General features: G+C 31.9%; 2 protein-coding genes across 3 annotated transcripts in view; one reads left to right on the plus strand and one right to left on the minus strand.

The window, feature by feature from the left end:
* The window catches only part of LOC145324830 (nucleoporin NUP35-like), a 327,729-nt gene that overhangs the window by 116,212 nt on the left and 195,554 nt on the right, over positions 1-15,963 (minus strand). The gene's annotated exons all lie outside the window — the stretch shown is intronic.
* Positions 1-15,963, plus strand: part of LOC145324821 (uncharacterized) — a 105,772-nt gene that overhangs the window by 49,948 nt on the left and 39,861 nt on the right. The gene's annotated exons all lie outside the window — the stretch shown is intronic.

Consider the following 15,963-nt stretch of genomic DNA (forward strand, 5'->3'; position numbering starts at 1 on the left):
CGCTCATTTGTCAGTCAAACTTTTAAAATATGACATGTCTAACACATTTTTCTTCAGATTTACATTTTATCATTAAAAGTAGTAATAGTGAAGCTTATAAAAAGTCAGGAAATGATAAGGAGGGGGGGTTGAATGCACGCCCAAACATTTAGCGACCCTAGAGCTGCTAATGGCGTAGTTACTAGTAATTTTAAGCTTTCTTATGGGGTTTGACAGAAATAGATAATGTGTTTGTCTTTTTTACTGTAGAAATTAGAATCCAGCATTATTTTTTTGTAGATTCACCAGTTTTATCTAATATATTTTTTTAATATGATTATTTCCTCACCTCAAATAAATCTCTTTATCCATGATAAATATTTCCTGGTTTATATTAGTTACATAAATCTTGTCTTTACCTACTCTCTATCTATTATTACATAGAAGGGTATTCTGAAAAAAATAGTATATCTCACCATTGTGGTTATTATCAACCTTTAGGCACTTGGGGGAATGTTTTGGGGGGAGCAGATCCAGAATGATTTTTCTTGGGAATGTGGAGGTACCTTCTCCCAAAATAAAATATATAAGCAGCTTTATTGTAAAGGAGAATTATATTGGCCCAGCAGATATTGAGCTCCCTCGCTACAGACAAAAATCGTGTTAATTTTAAGGTGTATATTTAATAACAATTCTTTACATTGCATTCATCCAATCTTTGTTTTTAAATTAACCGAATCTGATAGAATCCTTTAATTGACTAAAAGAACACAAACACCCTCCTAACCACACGTAGTTTCAATTTTCCTAAGGAATATATTTCTTGAACTTGTAGGAAAATTTCACTTCTAAGGGCTCTCCTGAATCTTACCTCAAACTTGGCCTAAAACAATAACTTAATCAAATGAAGAAAAAAATGGTAAGTAATATAAATCTAATTTGAGTTATATTGTAGGACATCTTTTGGGTAAATATAATGGATGATTAGTTTATATAAACCCTCAATTATCCTTATAATAAAGCAACAGGATTTCTGTGTGTTTGTATGTTTGTACCAAAGGATCTCGCTTATCGCTGAACCGATCGGGTTCTTCTTAACAGGGTAGCTGCTATTAAGTCCCGGGAAGGTTTATAACTATTTTGTGGGAGGCTACTGCCACCCTTCCAAGAGAAATCACAAAAATCGAAATTTAAAAAAAACACTTGGTTTTGCGTAGAGACTTGAACGCAACATAGACAAATTATTTCTCAAATTAGATATTTGAAATAAAAAAAAACATTTAAAGTGCCACTAGAGGCCTCTGGGCGTAGCCGCTAGTGATTAATAAAATTAGAATCATTTGTGAAACCTATTCAAGATCTAATAAAAGTTTTTAAGCCAATGTATAAGAGACCGTTTTTATAAACCTTTGGGGACCTGAATAATTGGTTACCTCCTTCCTCCCTTATATTATCATTAATTCTAAGACAATTCTTTTCATACTTTGTTATTTTTTTTCTATTAATCTAGAAAACCTTTTAAAATGATTCAAACTGTTAAAAATAATTTATAGAAAAAGTATTTGATAAACTGGTTGAATCTTGATAAATGTATTTTTTAAAGTTTTTCATTCAATTGCAATGTCAGAAAAGTACACAAAAATGTCATACTATTCACAATAATTGTATGTTAAGTATAAATAACTTAAATAACCAGAGAGAAAGAGCGGGACAATGGGCTGTTAAATTTACACTAGTTTACAAAGTTTTATAATACCGTTTTCTTATTCGTAAACTTAACTACTTTGGGGGCTTCAGTGAAGTTTGATTGGTTCGTTCATTAAGTTAAGTGTTCAAACATTTCAACCAAAAATTTTAATCTACAGAAAGGTTTGATTTGTGAATCATCATTGGGGATGTATTTTATCGGCCATTGTCTTATCCCTTTAGATCCCTGTGAAATATTAAATAGAAGAATGCATTATTTATTTTGTGAGAAATGTTAAAATACTTTTACAGTGTACTGTAAAAGGATTTCAATAGATAAGTAAATGTGATTTTAAATTAAACTTTTATTTCGTTATGAACTTTGACATAAGTAATCCTTGTTAGGTTTATTTTCACTGAATCAAATACTTTTTCAACTTTTTATTCGTCTTGATAGAAAAATATCTACTTAGAGGATTACTTACCTATGCCAAATTTCATAACAAAATTCAGACTCTACTTGCCATTTCAAGATGGTTGTATATTAAGAGATATAAGTTTTCCGGAATTGTAATGTAGGGAGTAGATTTGAAATCTGCATCAAATTTTAAGGATTTTTTATAAAATTCGTTTTTTGTATAATTCTTTATCTAAAAGCGGAAATACAAATTAAGTTAATTAATTTTGGCATCTGTGGTTGGTGGATTTAAAAAATCTGCGCTCTGATTGGATGTCGTACATCATTCAACCTATTAGAGCGCAGGTAGTTTAAAATCCACCTATCCTATTGGTCAAAATTAATTAACTTAAAATGTATTTTCGCTTTTAGATAAAGAATTTTACAAAAAACGAATAAAAAATCCTTAAAATTTGATGCAGATTTCAAATCTACTCCCTAGATTAAAATTCCGGAAAACTTATATCTCTTATTGTATATTGAGCCCTACTCCTATCAATTTTTGACAAGTAAAAATTCCAATTTGTTTATGGTTTGAACATTATGCTTTACAAGATATTTATACTTACCCCTTTGTCCTTTGTGATGTATTTATATTGTTATATGTATGTATGTACTTTAAACAATTTATTGTATAATATTTGCTGGTTTCAGATCAAAAGACTGAATCTTTTCTCTCTTACACAATGCATAATTTATAGTATTGGAGAAAATTTCTTTTTCTTACTAACAAAGTCTTTAGTTATTCTGATATTGGTTGCTGTAGCTTGTTGTAGCTTTTTATTTTTATTTTTCCCTAAATTCTTATTCATTATTTTTAATTCTAAATTTTAATTTGAACACCTTAGGCATTAAATTACATGAACGTCAGCAAATTTGAAATTTATTTAAAATCCTATTTATTAAGGATATATTTCTTAAGAGGTATTAAAACTTTTTTCAACTGGAATCATTTCTAATTTGTTATATTTTAAAATAACTTCTTAGAAGTTACAATCTTAGGGGTCTCAATACCACGAGCAAGGGGTTGGACTTGGCATTCCTTCCCCCAAATATTCCAAAGTGGTTGATTTAATTTAGCAGTGTTCCAACGTTTTAATGAATGATTTTAATATACAGATGGGTAATTTTATTTATTCCTTGTTACCTTTTCTTGGCTACTATTTAATTCGCCATCTGACCTATTTTACACCTTTACCTGTACTTTCAGGATTTTATATGCTTTTGTAATTTTGTAAATTTCTATTCACATCATTTTATTGTGTTATGACCATATGCTGTATTATTTTGTTCTGTAAATTTAATGTTTTGTTGAAACATTGTTTAAACAGTTTTTATTTTGGAATGTCCAAGTTTTGAACATATAGCTTATCTGAGATGCAGGGTTAGAACAGGTCCAATTAAAAGTTTTTCATTTCCTAGACAGGAATTAAACAGGGTTTAACAGCCCTAAACTTGGAGCTCATCATGAATATATTTCTGTTACTTAATATCACTTGAACGACTGGAAAGACATCTATAATTATCTGGATGCTTGGCTTTAATGTTATAAATTTTTTGTCTTTGTAAAATAGATACTCTAAGAATTATTATATGTTTTAGTCTACAAACTTATCTAGTCTAGTTATCAACTTTATGTTTTTATATATTTTTATTTTAAAACTGCAGCAACTTTAATAATTGGGACTAAATAAATAAAACAGATTGCTTTACTATCAATTGAATTCATTACGATGTGGAGACTGAAATAAATTACAGATAATTATACTAAAGCTGCATTTACAACAAGGATGAGGTTCTACAATTAGAAGGAAGGCCAAACAAACAATAACTCTTGCAGAGTGACAGAACTTAAGCAGAATGTTAATTTTTAAGTCTGAACAAAATTCTGAATCTACACAGATTTGTTTCAAAATTGCATTAATAATACAGAAATACAATAAAAGAACATACTTTTATTTAAAATTTGATTTTAGAGATGCCTTGCATAAGCATATAATATTGTAACTAGTTGTTCTAGGAATCATTATTCCAAAAATCAGATGAATAGGATAATTGTATCATACAAAAAGTTGTTGTCAAAAGAAGTTAAAAATCAGTAGGTATGTTTTAAATGGACTTGCCAACTTTCTGTAAACAATATAGAGTTGCTATGCTTTCTAGATTGTACCTAACGATTGTAGGAATCACAATGCCAAGTTTGAAATTGATAGGACAATTCTAACATGTCTCAAAAAGAGCCACCAGTTACAGACGAATGGACCGACTCTTATTATAGAAAAACCTTGCTTTAAAAATGGTAGAAAACTGCACATCCCTGGGTATTAGGGTCAATGGTTGTAGAGTAACTTTTATATTGCTAATAATATTGCACTTTTTTATGTCCATACAAAAATACGGAAAACAAGGATGACAATAACCATAATATATATATATATTAGTCGAAGCAAAATTGTAAGTAAATTTGTTGAAACACGGCTTGATACAAGATAATGTTAATGGACATGCTTACATTTTTAGGACTTGATTATAGAGTTGATTACAATATTGTACTTTGTTGTCTCAGGAATCAGTATACCAAAAATCAGGTCAATCGGATAATTAGATCACATTCAAGTTTGTTGTTAAAAAAGTAAAAAATCAACACGTTTAAAAATCATTGAAAGCAAAGCTTTTGAAAAAGAAAAAACAACAGTTAAATACATGTGGTAAAGCTTTAGTTATATCACAACTTAAATTCATTGTAATAATGCAGATAACTTGAGATATACCTTAAAATGTTATACTTTGAAAACTTTACTAATCATGGTAAGAATAATCACCATTTCTTTTCAAATTTAAATCAATAAGATGACAGTGAATTATAGAGTGGGTTTTAAGATATCTGTTTCTTCTCTCTAAATTTATATGAAAAATTGTATCTTTCTACCAACACTTGTTTTTTCTACCATATGAGACACTAAAAGTCCGTCTGTAATATAAAATGATTCTAAAAAATAGGATTTTTTTAAAGAAAAGGTTTTCTATAATTAACTTAAAATTTAAATCATAAACATTTGATTTCGGTCTAAAAGATTAAAGCTTTCCTGAAAATTGTGGAATAATCTGTCAAACTGTATATGAATATAGATGTGTCTAAGAAATTAGCGCATCTTTGCCGTTTTTCACGTAGATTTAAAAAAAATTTACTGTATATAAGCTGGAAGTGATTTTTTCAATAATTTAAATAAGCTGGGACCATGGGAAGGGTAGGTTAGATGAAAATTGATATTGAAGGAATATAGGTAAAGCACTAAAATCAGTGGCGTGCGAACCGAAGGGGGCATTTGGGGCAATCGCCCCCCCCTAGCGACCAAAACGCCCCCCCCCTGCCCCCCCCTAGCGACCGCCCCCCCCTGCCCCCCCCCCCCTAAATGTTGAAAAATGCCCCGTTTTGCCCCCCCCTGGTAAACCAAAATGCCCCTTTTTGCCCCCTACCCTACAAAAAGCAAAACTCTCCCAATTTCCCAAAAAAAAGATCAAGAAATACTCTGCCAAACAGACAGTTACTATTCATTTAACCTTAATAGGAAGTATCTTTTTTAGTATAATATAAACTTTTTACCAAAGAAATTTTGTACATCCCCAATGATGATACACAAAATTACCCCTTATATAGATTACAATTAGTGGATGAAACGTATGGAAACTCAACTTAATTAACCAACCAATCAATATTCCATTTAAGTCCCAAAAGATGTTGAGCTACGAATAAGAAAATGTTTATATGAAATATTAGGGACTAGTGTAATAAATAGCCCAAAACACCTTCCCTCCTCCCTGCATATTTGAAGAAAAAAATTTGCGCTTCGTGCCCTTCCAATTGGTTTCTGCTTTTTATCACATTGTATAAAAACATTTGTAAAAATCAAATATTTAATTAAAAGGTTATTTAAATAAAAATGAAACAGCGTTGATATTTATCTAAGCCTTTTTTTCAACATTGTATGTCTGTCTAAATTAATAACTATATATGATGTCATATGATGTTCAGGATAAGTTTATAATTTTTTTGTGTACATACCCTTACAAAAAAGACATGTTTTTTTTATGGCAATTTTCATTAAAGAGCCTTAAAACTAACTACACTTATATTCCTAACTTGTTAAAATACGTCACTCTTGTTGTAGTTAATTGATTTTAGTTCAAAGAGGAAATAAATATTTTTCGGTGCGCTTTGCACACTGCCCTAATAAATCCTTGGAAACACCACTTCATGAAAAATTGACATATTGTTAAATTGCCATTTGAAGAGGGTAGGATATGTTGATATAACTTTTTATCTTCTCTATAATAACTATGGCTGTCAGTTTGTAATGCTAATGGGGAAATGTAATTTTCTTTATCTGCAATTAAAGATAGAAGGCTAAAACTTAATGTTAACACTCCCAACATTATGGAGTATAATTAAATATTAGAAATTTCTGGAGGTCGGACTGCTTTTTAGGACGTTTTTGGCAATTTTGTATCTTTCACAATTTCCCCATTGTTTGGTCCAATTCACAAAATTTTTGTAGCTAAGGGTATCAAAATCAAATTTCGGGTATAGTCCCTTTCGTGACATTGCCTCTTAATTTCTTCATATTTTCACAGTAGCTTTTCCCCTATTTATAGCCCCTGTGGGGCCAATTGCCTAACCCTGCAGGAAAATCACCTAACCTAACTTAACCTATAATAAACTATTAAAAGCTACTATGAAAATACGACAAAATGCCCCTTAAGAGGCGTTGCCACAAAAGAGACTATACCCCAAAGTTTTCCATATTTCTAAGAGATTTTCATATCTGTAGATGAAAGGACAAGTATTTTTTTTTTTTTTTACAAAGTTCTTTATATCTTTGGATTTTATAGCACAATAAATTTTTTTGTGGATTATAATATCAAAAAAATAAAATCTCTCGTTGTTCCGAGCATCTAGTATGTAATTTACTTTGACTGTCATCACACAACATACAAGAAAAAGGATTTGTGACTTTTTCTACCTAAAATATATATTCATTTAAACTAATGCTCTTTAAATCTTCTTGTCTATATTCTTATTAATGATTTTTTGTGCTTTGCTACTTATAGATGTTGTCATCCTTGTTGTCATACAATAAAGAAATATTTAAAATCAGTTCTGCATATTAGGTTTATTTTTGGTAAATTATTTCCAAAATGAGTGTTTTTATCTCCCCCCCAAAAAATTTTTTTAATGGAGTTATTCATCCTTCCTGCTGAGATTTTATAACATCCCCTTCCTCCCATAAAAAATGTTTTGTGGTGGGGGGGGGGGGGGTGGAAGGTTAAATTATCTTCTGTTTCTTTTTGAAGATGCTTTCTAGCTCCCTTCCCTTCGGTCATTGCAGGGTGGGGAGAAGGGATGGGGGAGAAGAGAGGGGGAAGAGATGGGGGATATAAATAGGAAATAGGGATGGGGAAGAAGGGATAAGGACTAGAAGGCCCATAATCAAATAATCCCACCCCTTAAAACGCCCTTATTTAAAATTAGTATATATAATCAAAATGCCCCCCCCCCCCTAAAGCAAAGTGCCCCCCCGGGGCACTTTGATTTAGGGGGGGGCAAAATTTTACAAAATCTTCAAAATGCCCCCCCCCCCCCCTAGACAAAGTGCTTCGCACACCACTGACTAAAATTATGATTGATCAGAGCTATATTTAGCAAAAAGCTATTCAGAGCTATATTTGAAGAAAAAAAACACATTCTCGCCGAGACCCCAATTTTTACGGACTGGCGTACATACTGTTACATCCTCAAAACATATATCTACCATATTATGCTATTGTAACAACATAAAACCATACTTTAAACATTTAGAATTACTGTACTCTACTATACTGTAGTTTTGTGGAAAATCTATGCTAGTTTTTGTAACAATCTATGCCCCCCCCCCCCTCTCTTATATACACTGTGCAGAGTGTCTACCTCAACACCAACCTTTACCACTCCTACACACACAGGGCAGGGGTGCCCCTCAACACAATCACCGTTTGGAAGAAGTAGCAGTTCTTTGCGAGCTCCGGTGCTAACACATCAAATTATATTTTCAATAGTTTTTTAATAAATATGCATACCAAGGTCCTCGAAAGAGGGCTTTGGGAATAAGTATTGTCTCAAAAAAATAAACAAATGAATTTTCTTTTGAGTAGCATTTAATGTTTTTATATCTATTATTTCTGACACCCAGAGGGTTGGCTCAGTCGTAAAAAATAAAGTCCAAATAGTAGTATGAAATTATGTTAAAGGAAGCCTGCAAGAAATACCACGCTTTAACTGCTGAAAGACTGCCACAAGTAGAGCAAGTACACTGTTAAAAATAATTTTTTTTTTTAGCATCAGGTAATACTATATATTCTTCACATTAATGTATAGTATCAATCCGTACGTACTAGGAAAAAAACCTCATTACGATACAAGGATGTTTTCAATGCTGTGTTTAAGTATTAGGTAATGTTCTGTGAAGTAACATGTAGTGCTAAATAATGTATTTGTCTGTAGAGTATTATCCAATACGCTCTTGGGAATAAAATTCAGTACAGTAGAAGTAATTTTTCATTACCCTCCTTCGCAATTGTTGTTACCCTCTATCATAATTCTTGATACTTTGTAGAGTATGAAACTGTTTTACTTTGTATGAAAGATCAGTTTATAATATATGATTATTATATGTACATATACATTTTGTTATATCAACAAACATACCAAGCAGAGCCATAAAACATTAATTTAAATGTAAATTTAGTAAAAAAATTACTTTAAAGATGTTTAGGACTAAACATTATCCTTAAAAATAAAAACTATGGTCAGTCATAATTACAAAAAACAAAATTATAATTCTGAGCATAAATAGTAACATTTCATCTCTGTCTAAAACGACCAAGCACAAAACACTTCCATGAGAGGTGTGCACGAATGGTGTCTGTTTCAATTATTCTTTACAGTACAGATTCGTACCCTAGAACGTATGAATAGTTACTATTTTAATAAACCATTCTCTTGCGTATTGTCTGATACCCTACAGCGTATGAAATAGTACTAAATCAAGAAACATTTCTACAGCGTATTTTCCGATACCCTACAACGTATAAAATATTACTATTTTTATAAACTTTTCTACAGCTTATTCTATAGTACCCTAGAGCGTATCAATCGATACTAAAAAAATGTATGGGTTCTGTATAGTAATAATTATTGTGTTATATAGTATTACATAGTGCTATATATTAATTATATAGTTGTAGCGTTCTTACGGGTCCAATACTCTCCAGAGTATCAATTGATACTAAATAAAAAAATTATTTTTAATAGTGTACCCCAAATTTAAAGCCTTCAGCTTCTATAACACAAAAGTTCTAGGCATTTTAAAATGACATTTTATGTACAATGTAAATTTTGAAAGAATTGCAATGCTCATGTTGAAAACTTTGAAATTAAACTACGTGGCCTAGAAACTAAATTATAAGCTTATTTTTGTCATAAATTTAGGTTTCCAGTAACTAATTATATTTTTACAATAAAAATACCCATTTTTATAGTCAAAATCATTAAAAAAAATAAGTTTTACTTGCATTGTACCGAATGTACTGTAGCCAATCAGAAGGCTGAATCAGCTTAACAACCAATCACAGCTAAGCTTGTATTAGTTTACCCCTTTGTTTCCGCTATGATTTTCGTTTAAAATGCAATTTAAATCGAATTTTTTTCATAGATTTTGACTATGAAATGTGGTGTTTTTATTGTAAAAATGTAATCGGTTACAGGCAATCTAAGTTTCTGACAAAGATAAGGTTATAACTTTGTGTCTAGGCGACGTAATTTAATATTGTATTTTCTTTTATGAGCATTGGAAATCTTTCAAAAGTTCCATTTTACATAAAATGCTATTTTGAAATGCCTAGATTTTTTTTGTTATTGAAGCTTAAGGCTTTAAATTTGGGGTATTGGGTCTTCTTGTGGCAGTCTTTCAGCAGTTAAAGTGTGTTATTTCTTGCAGGCTTCCTTTAAAGTGTTGTTTAAAAGTTAATAAAAGTTTACCCTTTCATGTGAACAGTCTTAAATTTTAAGAGATTAAAGATGCATTATACATTTTTGGGTACATTTTGGGTTCTACCATTATTCTATTATTCCCCTCTTTTTTCTCTTAAGATAACAAATTTTTTATTAATACTGCATATACTTGTGGTGCCCAAAGTTGGGTTATCTGTAAAGGTATTAAAATGGTATGCCACAAGTTATATGTTAATTTTATTTTAAATCTGTTATCTTAACAATACTGTGGATTATAGAGTAGCTTTGCTATTAAAAATGCCTTTTGATTGATAACGCTCCGCTTATTTTGGACTTCATTGTCGCTGGTTGTGGGATTTTCATTCTTGTGTGTGTGCGTATTCTAGCGTAATAATCCTACTCGTCTGTATTCTTGACTCTGATTGGTCCAACCATATGTAGGTACTATCACGCCATTGGTCAAATATGGTTTGACGCACTTAGACAAAATACCTATAGATCGCTATTATAAATTAATTTGCCTCTTTACAGGATAAGCCAATGAAATATAAAGCAATGTACACCCCCAATTGTAATAATTATAAATTACTTAATTTTTTTTTAGAAAGTCCCTGCTGTTAAACTTTAGATGCTCTACTAATCCAGAGAAAGAGGGGACAATGGGATGATTATTACACAGTCCCCAAAGTTTTAGAATTTTTTATCGTTGGCCTAACAACTTTGGTAGCAGAATCTTGGTGAGTTGATTCATTTAAATTAGTGTTCAAACGTTTTAACTACTAATTTTAATCTAGAGAAGGGGTAATTTCGTTTACCCTCAATAGGGATGTACATTAATTTTATCAGCCATTGTCTTATCCCTTTAGATCCCTGCTGCTAATCATTGTAATTGTCGCTCTATGTTATATGTTGCATAGAGCATATTTGTTTTGATTTGAACAGCTGATATCTGGAGAGTAGATTACGTGTACCATCCCAATCTCTAGCAGACAACATTTCACAAATAGAAAACCATTTTACCATCAATTGAAGAATTGTGAACCGTTATTTAACGTTTACATTAAATTAAAAGTGAATTAATATGTAAATATTATAATTCTATCTCTTTTATTTATCTATTTTTAGTGTCGAAAAGGAAGGGGACAATAGGCTGTTTATTCTACTAGTCCCCAAAGTTTTTAAAATAACGTTTCCATATTTGTTGTCATCAACAACTTTGAGGAATTAGGTAATTAAGTTGGATTTCCAAACGTTTCAACCATTAATTGTAAGTCCTACAAGGGGTAACTTTGTGTATCATCAATTCATCGGCCATTGTCTTATCCCTTTAGATTCCTGCATTTTACATAACATTTCTTCTATTGAATATCAGGAGAATGTATAACCAACAAACAAATTAAATAAAGTACTAGTGGCTACGGCCCTGGAGGCCTCCAGGGGCACTTGAGGTGGTTATAAACTTCCCAGGACCTATGAGGATTTATATAGCATAGAAGAACCATATTGGTTTAGCAGTTAGCGAGATCCTACTGTACAGACAGACGGACTACATAAAGACAGAGATTCTTCTGCTTTATTATATATGGATAAAAAAAATTTTGTCACAAAAGATTTAACAGAAGAAACACCTTTTCAAGATGATTATTTTATGTGTCAAGTTATTCTTCAAGTCTTATATCAATGTATCTTAATCCTATTATACAAAGTAGTGAGCTTTTTTGTGTACACCAGAGGATCTCGCTAACCGTTAACCGATTTGGTTGCCTTTGGCACCGGGAAATTTTAAAACTATTTTAGGGGAAATTTTCACCCACATTAATTGCCCCTAGAGCTTTCTATGGGCGTCGCCGTTAGTTGATATATCTTATTTGCATTTTTCTTCCAAATTACTCTCAACTTGTTTAACTTGCATAAAAAAAATGAGTCGCTACCCACAAGACAACGAACCCTTAGATTTTTACTTGTTTTGGTTTAGGATAACTTTTCAGATATTACCTAACTTTAGCAATTACAGAAATAAGAACTTTTCCAGTATCGCTTCAAACCGATTAATATCCGCTGGATTAAAACAGGTTCTCATTTACACTGAAAAATCATGTTTAGCAACGTATTACAGACAATTTTCTACGAATAATAAAATAAAAAAATCATAAAACTAGTACCTATCAGTTTTGTTAGCCCGGCTAAAAAACTATTTTCTATCTTATTCTTTACAAATGATTTATTGTCCCAAAATCGGCTAAAATTCTTAACTGTTGTCATTCTTCAAACATGTTGTTGCGCTAGTTATTGAAACATTAATCCTTGTTTTAGCTTCATTCAACTTATTTTCGTCAGTTCAGTTCACTTGTTATTTTTATCAAAATGATTACGTGTAACTTCTTTTACTACATGGAGTGTATAAGAAGTTTTGAGGACAATGTAATTTAAATTATATTGGTACTCAAAATTTAAACACTTGTTTTCTAACTTAAAAACGCTGTGTAAATTATCAAACTTGCTTACACCTAGTTGATACAAACTTGCAGTTACCTAGTTGATACAAACTTGCTTACACCTAGTTGATACAAACTTGCTTACACCTAGTTGATACAAACTTGCTTACACCTAGTTGATACAAACTTGCTTACACCTAGTTGATACAAACTTGCAGTCACCTAGTTGATACAAACTTGCAGTCACCTAGTTGATACAAACTTGCTTACACCTAGTTGATAAAACTTGCTTACACCTAGTTGATACAAACTTGCTTACACCTAGTTGATACAAACTTGCAGTCACCTAGTTGATACAAACTTGCTTACACCTAGTTGATACAAACTTGCTTACACCTAGTTGATACAAACTTGCTTACACCTAGTTGATACAAACTTGCTTACACCTAGTTGATACAAACTTGCAGTCACCTAGTTGATACAAACTTGCTTACACCTAGTTGATACAAACTTGCTTACACCTAGTTGATACAAACTTGCAGTCACCTAGTTGATACAAACTTGCTTACACCTAGTTGATACAAACTTGCTTACACCTAGTTGATACAAACTTGCTTACACCTAGTTGATACAAACTTGCTTACACCTAGTTGATACAAACTTGCAGTCACCTAGTTGATACAAACTTGCTTACACCTAGTTGATACAAACTTGCTTACACCTAGTTGATACAAACTTGCTTACACCTAGTTGATACAAACTTGCTTACACCTAGTTGATACAAACTTGCTTACACCTAGTTGATACAAACTTGCTTACACCTAGTTGATACAAACTTGCAGTCACCTAGTTGATACAAACTTGCTTACACCTAGTTGATACAAACTTGCTTACACCTAGTTGATACAAACTTGCTTACACCTAGTTGATACAAACTTGCTTACACCTAGTTGATACAAACTTGCAGTTACCTAGTTGATACAAACTTGCTTACACCTAGTTGATACAAACTTGCTTACACCTAGTTGATACAAACTTGCTTACACCTAGTTGATACAAACTTGCAGTCACCTAGTTGATACAAACTTGCAGTCACCTAGTTGATACAAACTTGCTTACACCTAGTTGATAAAACTTGCTTACACCTAGTTGATACAAACTTGCTTACACCTAGTTGATACAAACTTGCAGTCACCTAGTTGATACAAACTTGCTTACACCTAGTTGATACAAACTTGCTTACACCTAGTTGATACAAACTTGCTTACACCTAGTTGATACAAACTTGCTTACACCTAGTTGATACAAACTTGCAGTCACCTAGTTGATACAAACTTGCTTACACCTAGTTGATACAAACTTGCTTACACCTAGTTGATACAAACTTGCTTACACCTAGTTGATACAAACTTGCTTACACCTAGTTGATACAAACTTGCTTACACCTAGTTGATACAAACTTGCAGTCACCTAGTTGATACAAACTTGCTTACACCTAGTTGATACAAACTTGCAGTCACCTAGTTGATACAAACTAGCAGTGTCAAAACTTTTCTACCAATACAAACATAGGTACCATTGTAAAGTCATACCTACCTACACAAATTGAGCTATTAGTTTTTAAGATTTTCCATGTATTATTTAACACCTTTTTAATAAATTAATGAAGTGAAATGTTTGAATCTCAGCTTTACATCGCGTCAGAACTAAAGACGTTAAAAATGGTTCCCTCTGCTGCTGCTATGTTGGGTGCGCGACATTAATAGTTAGAGAATGGAGAATTCCTTGGCCCAAAACAGGCGCAACTAATTGCCATACCCAGTTGGGACCTACAAGCTACAAGCAAAGAGTTAGAACAATCAAAGAAATGGTTGTCTGTTGGATGGTACTTAACTTAATATGCTTGGTATCGCATCCCATTACATGCGGATGATTTTCTGGATTCTTTAGATGAGCACTTTGAAATCGAAGGAGAATCCCGCCCTTACGAGGTAAGGTAAGGTATCCTCCATCCCTGTGAAAGCTGAAATTATTCTGTTTTTTTCCTGTTTTATTTTGTACTGTATCATTGTATGATATCATAAAAACTATATAGAGTATGTCTTAATATTTGATGCTTCTATTAATGTTAAATGGTGTTCTTCAAATTTTTGCATCACTTGTATTTAGTGACTTTTTCTGTACCTAGCTACTTTAGTTTCATTTTAGAGATTTAATTTGGTGTTTCATTCAAACATATTATTGAACATCCCCCCCCCCCTTCCTTTTCTGGGATATGGGCTATAATTGTCCTATGACCAATCGATGCGGTACTTTCTTAACCTAACCTAACCTTAATTAATTTATTAGGTAATAAAGTTGTTTTTCTTCCTCGTATTATAAAAAAAGGAAGATTTTTTATGATACCTACAAGATCTTCGAAGTGAAATGATTATGTTGTCCTTTTCAGTGGAAAGTTTATAAATGTAATTTTTTTAAGCTTAAACAAATAGGTACTTTAATATTATTACATTATTTTACTACATATTCTTTTCCTGTAAATAATATTTAAATAATTTTGTGTATTTAGGTAATGTTTTGATGAAATTATGAAAATTAAAAGTTTGAAAACTCTCTGGGTAATATATAAAATCTCCTGGTATTTTTCATAGAGAAATATTAAAGAGAAAAATTGTATAGGTATATTGTTTTAAAAATTTTTACTTTTGTAGAATGATCTCATAATGTTTAAGTCGCAAACCTAACCTTAGCTTGCTTTTAATTCCCTAACCCTATCCTCCGGTACATGGGACCAGAATTCTGAAAAATCAACATCACAAATCAAATTATACCCTCTTCAAATATCAATATTATGCAATTTCAAATGGAATTAACGGCCCCTGCGTGGCTTGAGTATGACAGGTGTCCCGCTAAAACTCGAATACTGTTACTCTTTGGATTAATATAAAACCTTGCATTCTTACCAATTATCCACTCAACTGCGTAAGCAGTTCCATAAAAGTTCTATACATAGGATGACAACATTGTAGGAATTTATAGGACACCTGCCATGCTTAGGCCAAGGGCATTAATGAGTAAGCTACGATTGGGATTGCTTATATCATGCTGAATTAACCATCTTGTGTCAGGGGGCAAAGCTTACACCATGATTGTACTTCATCCCTATACTTGAGAACACCGTAGCCAAAACTACAACAGGAAAAGTAAAATCTGAAATATTCTTCTTTTCGGTATGGCTTCGAAACCTATTAATATCCGCTGGATTAGAACCGGTTCTCAGCCTTACCGAAAAATCATGTAGTGCTAGCATCGTATTACAAACAATTATCCACGAATATCAAAATAAAAATTCTAAAATT

The sequence above is a fragment of the Acartia tonsa genome, chromosome 7, assembly GCF_053477335.1.
Source record: "Acartia tonsa isolate MP-2025a chromosome 7, ASM5347733v1, whole genome shotgun sequence".
Lineage (NCBI taxonomy): Eukaryota > Metazoa > Arthropoda > Copepoda > Calanoida > Acartiidae > Acartia > Acartia tonsa.